The following is a 7,424-nucleotide window of genomic DNA, read 5'->3' on the forward strand; positions in this document are numbered from 1 at the left end:
CTCTCAGGACATCACAAAGTGCTGCACAATCAGTTCAATACGTCTGGATCTCAGTTACTGTTGTGGTGTAGAAAAATAATTATATATTTGGAACGTCATGGACTTACTGCATCTTAGATTTTTCTCAGTTGAAGGGGCAGGTTAAAGAAGGTAAGGTGTCTTGTCTGAAGCTGCTTTTATGGGGGGGGTGAAGGGGCTCTCCTACATAATATTGGTTCTCAGGAGGTGGGCATCACTGGCATTTGTTTCCAGTCTGAGGTCAAGCAGAGAAGGTGGGAGCAATTTAATGCAACTGAGCTGTTGGCTCTTTTCAGCACACTTAAATGTCAAAAGCCTTGGTGAAGAACTGGAGTTGCATATTGGTATAGACAGCAGGCTTCCTTCACTAATTAGTCAATCAGTTGGGTTTTACCACAATCTGACAGCTTTAACGACACTTTTACTGATGCCACTTCTTTTAATTTCCAAACTGGATTCAGTTTTTTTTTGGTTTCCAGATTTAAACTGAATTCAGATTCTGAAACTGCCAAGGTGAGATTTAACATAGGTTCACTAGTATTAGTGCAAACCTCAAGTTTACTGCTCCAATAGCATAACAACTACACACCCTTCTTCTTTCCCCACTTCTCCTGCACCTTAGCTGAATGAGAGACTGTAAGCAGAGATGATAAAACTCAGTACAGCGGTGAAGGGGCAGGATGGGTAAAGAGCCAGTGCTCCAGAGTCAGCTGAGCTGGGGCCTGTTGCTCAGATCTGTTGTACTTTAACATTTCTGCTTTAAAGGATGAGTTGTTCTTGTATTAACAACTAAGCCTGTCAAAAGGCGATTCTCTAAAAACGTGCAAATGGACTTCGGATTTGGGTGCAATGCTTCCAATGTTGAATCGTTACTCAATACAGGCTGTTGAGGCCCATAGTTGAATAATAACCACGTGGACAAAGTGCCAGAGAGTGACTAGGGCCTATGGAATTATGCCCTTGCAACAGTATGGAAGAGAAAACGAGCACAAATGACATTCAGGTCGTTGTGAACTTAGGAACATGAGTCGGCCATTCAGCCCTTCAAAATTGTTTCATGCTTTTCGTTGTCTCAGGACTCCCATGTTCACCACATGAAATATAAAAGGGAGGTAGAATGACATTCTAGTGAAAAGCAGTCAAAAACTGTTTTGACTTCAAACAATTCACATCACTCACACTTTGCCTTTAAGATTTGTAGATGCCCTATGCAGTTCATTCAGGCATGTTCTTAAAAACTTATTTTTAAATTATATATAAGCACAACCCTTGGCCAAAGCACTTAGCATTGTAAGTATTGCAAATAAAAAGATATTCCACTAAGTTGTTTAGTGTTATCATCTGTCAGCTTGCCAAAGCAAAACAGCCACGCCAAGTTCAGAAGTTAGTTATTCCAAGAACCTTCAGGATACCACAGAATACAATGGCATAGTTACGAAAGGAAAACTTGCTTGAGCAAGCGCTGTAACTTCGTGATGTTCACCCAGATAAGTCAGCACATTCAAATCCCTGTCTCTTTATGGAGCAGTTTACACTGTCCCTGTCAAAACACCTGACTTCCGAGTTAGAGTTTCAGGTGACATTTAGATCTTAGCTTCCCTTCAGAGACATGATTTTGTTCATCTGATCTCACTTCACGGGAGAGTAGAATGAAGATGGGAGGGGGAGGGGAAGATGAGATTGTAATGTAATGTTCTACAGGGTAACAGTGGCTACACTTCAAAAAGTACTTGATTGGCTGTAAAGTACTCTGGGATGTCCGGAAGTCCTGAAGGGCACCATACCAATGCAAGTTCTTTCTTTTTGAAGGTAGCAGCAAGAGCTTTTCCAAGGAAAATCTTTTTGGGGCAAAACCAGCCAGTATTTGTAAGATTGGGGGTGGGGGGAGGTGGGTGAAGCTGCTCTGCGATAATTGCCAAACCAAGGGGGAAAGTGCATGTGGGATAGGGGAAGTGGAATAGGAAGCAACAAGGGGTTTTCATCTTCACTCCAGACAATACACAAGAAATGTCATTGTAAAGTAGCATTGGGAATCTAGGCAAGAAATTTACTAAAACCATTCAACCATGATATCGGTTTCTTTCTAATCAATCTAACCACCACAGCTGATTAGATCATTATTCTTTACAATCTTAAAGCTCTTGGTTCTAAATGCAGCCACATTTCACTTGGTAATTTCAAAATTGATGGCATAAACACTGCTGATCCCACAGCTTGTTGCATTTTTCAGGCAGCATTTTGCTTATTTTAAATGCCTTCCCAAACTGACTCAGCACATTTCTCCAGAAAATCACTGAGTCACATTTACAAGGATGGTCTGAGCTTTATTCCCCACTCTACTTCTCACCCCAAGGAGGGATTGGATATTCTTACTTAGAGACGGGGTTGAAAAATCAGCCAGAATTCCTGCCCCTAACTACTAGTCAGTGAATGTAGCAAGAGGAACAAACAGAAAAACGTATTTAAAATAAATGAAATGGGTCAAATAACTGTAAATATTCAGAGAGAACACTGCTTGCTTTTCAATCACAGCCTTTGAAAAAAGGTAGAATTTCAACTCCGAGGAAAAAGCTGAAAACAGAACTCTTGTCACGTGCTTGCAACAGTGTTTAACAGTCTACTCGACACAATGAAACTCTTCAAAGTACTGCATGATACAATCATTTCTTTTTGGCAATAGACTTCTCTCCATACACACCCTCCCAGCTCCAAACATGCCACTGCGTCACTGCAAGAACTGCCTTGCTTTGTCTAGTCACCATTTTAACACCAGATTGTTTCATCTTTTTGTGCATGAGGTTATGGGTTTGAGTACATCAAAACAGAGCTGCCCTGCAGAACAATAACACCCTTTAGTGCTGTGTACACACAGAGGCATCTTGATAAAAAGGAGTTTGTGGTTGCCAGACTGACAACACTGGCTTCACCCTTTCTGACAGCAATGTATTGTGAGATTGTATAGAAGCAACTGATCAAACTGGTTCACCTCTATTAGTTGGGCATAAGAAGGCTCTAAAATCTTCACTTCAGTGGAGCACTGAGGGACTATTGCATTATTAGCAGTTCCACCTTGTAGAACTATCTGTCAGGTTATTCCAAGGCACCATTTGTGCCAAGAAGAGAGTTCTTACCCCATCCTTGCCAAATATATGTCCCTGAAGCAAAACATCAAAACTAGATTAACAGGTGATTTATTGCATTGCTACCTGTGAGACCTTGCTGTGTGCAATGTTGGTTGCTGCGTTTTCAGGCATAATGTCCAAAGTCATTGCTGTGAAGCAATTTAGGACAGCTGCAAGAGATACAAATGCAAGATGTCTTACATACGAACATATGAATTAGGAGCAGGAGTAGGCCACTTGGCCCTTGAGCCTGCTTCGCCACTCAATATCACGGCTGATCTGAATTTAACCTCAACTCCACATTCCTACCTCACCCCGATAAACTTTCAACCCCTTGCTTATCAAGAATCTATCTAGTTCTGCCTTAAAAATACTCCAAGGCTCTGTTTTTACTGCCTTTTGAGGAAAAGAGCTGCAAAGGCTCACGACCCTCTAGGAGAAAATCCATGCCAAGAAATTTCTACACATTTCAAAATGTGCACTTACATACATATCTGCTTGTGCTTTTTCTGTGAGGGATATGTATTGGGATCACTCGAAAGCAGATACCTTGAATTATTTGAAGTCTTGCTATTTTTCCTCCTTGAGCTGCCTCGAAGCAGAAATATAAAGGTAACTGTGCAGTAACTAATGGATTCAGTGATGCTGTTAATGATCTAAGAAATCTATGTAGCTAGAGACCTCACCCATTACACACACACACCCACGTGTCTGAGTGTATTCAACGACTATGTCACTGGGCATAGCTTTAATCTTGATCAGCATTTTATTTTTGATTAGTACCTTTTCAAACCAACACTCGTATATGGTCTGTATGTCCTGCACAACAAGTCAAGAGTATAATGACGTAGTCATAATAAAAGTGTAAATATACATCCAGTAATATGCTGTGCAACCACTGCAAGTATGAATTTGGCCCCATTTTTAATAATCTGTTAAATTTCCATTGCATTCTTGCTTGTGAAGAGTGCATTATACTTTGTAACCTGAAAGCATTGCAAATAGATTCAAGCAGCCTCCATAAAGGTCATTTAAAGCTCTCACTTGTACCAAGTTCCATTCGTTCATCACCCTTGTGCTTCGTGACTTAGACTGGTTCCTGGTCAAGCAACACCTTGACTTTAAAACTCTCAACCTTGTTTTCAAATCCCTCCATGGCCTCACTCCCTCCCTACCTCCGTAATCTCCAGCCACTCAAACTCCAGGATCTCGGTGCTCCTCCACTTCTGAGCTCCTGAACATGCTCGATTTTCTTGCTGCACCATGGACAGATGCACCTTCTACTGCCTGACTTTTAAGCTCTGTAATTTCTACCATAAACCACTCTGACTCTGACCTCTCTATCTCCTTTTAAGATGCTCCTTAAAACCTGTCTCTTTGACCAAATTTTTGTTCATCTGTCCTAATATCTCCTTATGTGGATCAGCATCAACTCTTCTTTGACAATGCATCTTGAGACATTTTACTACGTTAATGGTACTATATAAATATAAGTTATTGCTGTTGTTGAACTGTAATAACCATTACTAACTTTGATCGATCATCAGTGAAAATGTTCACCTTTCTCTTGCATTCTTTTTATCTTTCCTTAAGTCTTCACAGTAACTAAGTGGGTAGGTGGCCAGCTCCTAAGCCTCCACCACGACCAGCCCTTAATAGGTGATCAGGAAGGTTGTGAAAAGGGACAACCAACTCCTCCAAATTTTTCCCTCTCCATTTTAATGCCTCTTCGTTTTAACTTTCTGCCAGTGCTTCTCCCTAAGTCTGTCATGGCAGCACGAGCACCTCAAGGACTGCAGTGCTTCAGAGACGGACCATTACCCCAAGCTTAGGTTCACAAAGAACGGCACCTTGTCAGCAACTGCCAGTTGCCAATTGTCACAACCTGATTTAAAATCACAAAATCAGACAAAATAAGGTTCTTTCACATAAAGAAATGCCGCATCGATCTCAACAGTACAACCAATATACCCACTGACTTATATAATTTGTAGAATTTGCATTGATTTAACAGGAGACAATGCCTCATTTGGGTGATACAATTGCCTCATGAAAGTTATGTGGTGTCACAAGTCCGTTGCCGTGGGTGGGGTATTACTAGCAGTTCCCCAGATTACAGTTGAAGCACAGTCAAAAACTAGGAACAGGAAGAGGCCATCTAGCCCTTAAACCTGTTCAAACATTCAATGAGATCATTAATAATCTGCGATCTAACTCCGTATATCACTTTATCTCATATCCCTTGGACTCTGTGGTTACCAAAAATCTATCAATCTCAGATTTCAAATTCATAATTGACCCTGTTACCAATTGCTGTTGGTGGAAGAGGGTTCCAAACTTCTACCACCATCTGTGTTCCCTAATTTCACTCCTGACTGGTCTGGCTTTATTTTTTTAAGACTATGGCCCTTCATCCGCAACTTCCCAATCAGTAAAAATATTTTCTCTCCATCTAACCCAGCCAGTACTCTTAATACTTTGAAAATTTTCATCTAATCACCCTCCTTGAACCTTCTAAATTCCCGGGGACACAATCATAGTCTGTGCGATCTCTCACTGTACTTCAATCATGTATCATTCTGCTAAACTTATGCTGCACTCCCTTCGAAACCAATATAGCCTTCTGAAGGTGTGGTGCCCAGAACTGTCGACAACCCTCTAGGTGTGGTCTAACCAGGGCTTTGTATAGTGCAAGGATGACTTCTGCCCTACTTGTGTTCTAGCTACCTAGATATAAAGGCCAGCATCCCATTGGCCTTCTTCATTATTTTATATAATTTTTTTAAAAAAATGACATTTTAATGCTCTGTTGCCCCTGGACCCCACCACCCCCACCCCGTCTCCCCCCCCCCCCCCCAACACACACACACACACACACACACACCGAGTCTCTTGACACGGACTTGACAGTGCAGAAATATTTTCTACAGTTAGGCAAAAAAAAAAGCTGGTCCCTGTCACCAACTTGGAGCTTTGCAGCGCTGCATGCTTGTCACGTTACCACACTGTCAAAAAGACTAATGTCACAAGCCTCTAAAGTCGCAACCCATGAGTTTTTGTTAACCCAACAGGCATTGCTTGATCTTCACAACCCTGGTACGGAATCTCTTGCGTCAAGTTGCAATGTTAACAACTGGTCAACTGGTTTCCGCACTGAAATTTCAATGCTTAATTATAAGAGTAAAAATGGGGTCGATTAAATGGTGCAACAAGGGCAGCACCCAGTAAAACGTAAGTTCTTTGCAATGTTTGCAATGAAAATGAACCCCCCCCCCGCCCGCCTTGAGCTTGCAACCTAAACCGTCTCCTCTCTACTGGCTTCGGCTTAATACGATCGGAGGAACCTGGGCGCAGCGCCTTGAAAAATACAAATGTTCACACACTGCACAGGAGTAAAAGGATCGTTAATCATGAACTTACCCAGATGAGAAACGGGAATCTGTTGCTTGCAGCCTCTCAGCAGCTCGGCAACACTGAGCGTGTCTGATCAGAATGTGGAGCTGAAACTCTTTTTTTGCAGAAAAAAAATTCTACCCTTTTTGCAAGGTGGGGGGATTAAATTGGAGATTAAAATATATATTTCTCTCTCTCTCTCTCGCTTTTTCCGGGTGAAACTTACATGAAGACAACAGTCACCAAAACTAACCAACCAACCAACCCAGCCCGGATGTAAACGTTAACTACAAATGGAAACTGGTAACTGTAAGATCAACGCTGTTTTTTTTTCTCTGAAAAGTGGGGCCAGTGATCAGATTATTTGAGCTACAGATGTTAAAAGACGAAAGGGGGAAGAAAGCGTCTCAAAAGAGTTCTACCTAGTTTCTATGCAACTTAGGTCGACAGAGAGGAGCGTCATTGAATGCAAATAAGTAGTAGAGTTTAAAGGGGTTGGACTTAACTGGTGGGTGCGGCTTAGTTAAAGATAAAGACTTCTTTTCTGACTTCCCCATTTTTGAGAGCCTTTACAAAACTTTTGCAAAAAGCTGCGGCCAGCGATATTTCTTGGTTCCCCAGAAGTTTTTAGTAAATTTCCTAAGACACAACGATTAACCGAGGCATTCCGGACTAGAGTGTGCTATTCTCTGCAGTCTGCAGCCGTGGATCCCTGAATCTTATTTGCATCACCCCTTCTCTCTTCGGCAGTCGAGAAGGCACAATTGTTTGGGGGCGGGGGCGGGGGCGGGGGGAAGAATACAAACTGGAATCGCGTTGGAGAAAGGCCCAGAGGGGGGAAATAAATTACCGCAGGTGCTGTTGTGATCCGAAATACACGGCCTGTAAGGG

General features: G+C 42.0%; 1 protein-coding gene across 1 annotated transcript in view; it reads right to left on the reverse strand.

The window, feature by feature from the left end:
* Nucleotides 1-7,003, reverse strand: part of LOC121290111 (pleckstrin homology domain-containing family A member 2-like) — a 105,370-nt gene extending 98,367 nt beyond the window's left edge. The window contains exon 1 of the mRNA XM_041210295.1: nucleotides 6,561-7,003. The gene's annotated coding sequence lies outside the window, so the exon portion shown is untranslated. The remainder of the gene's footprint in view (nucleotides 1-6,560) is intronic.
* Between the last annotated feature and the right edge of the window lie 421 nt (nucleotides 7,004-7,424).

The sequence above is a fragment of the Carcharodon carcharias genome, chromosome 17 (genome assembly GCF_017639515.1).
Source record: "Carcharodon carcharias isolate sCarCar2 chromosome 17, sCarCar2.pri, whole genome shotgun sequence".
NCBI lineage: Eukaryota > Metazoa > Chordata > Chondrichthyes > Lamniformes > Lamnidae > Carcharodon > Carcharodon carcharias.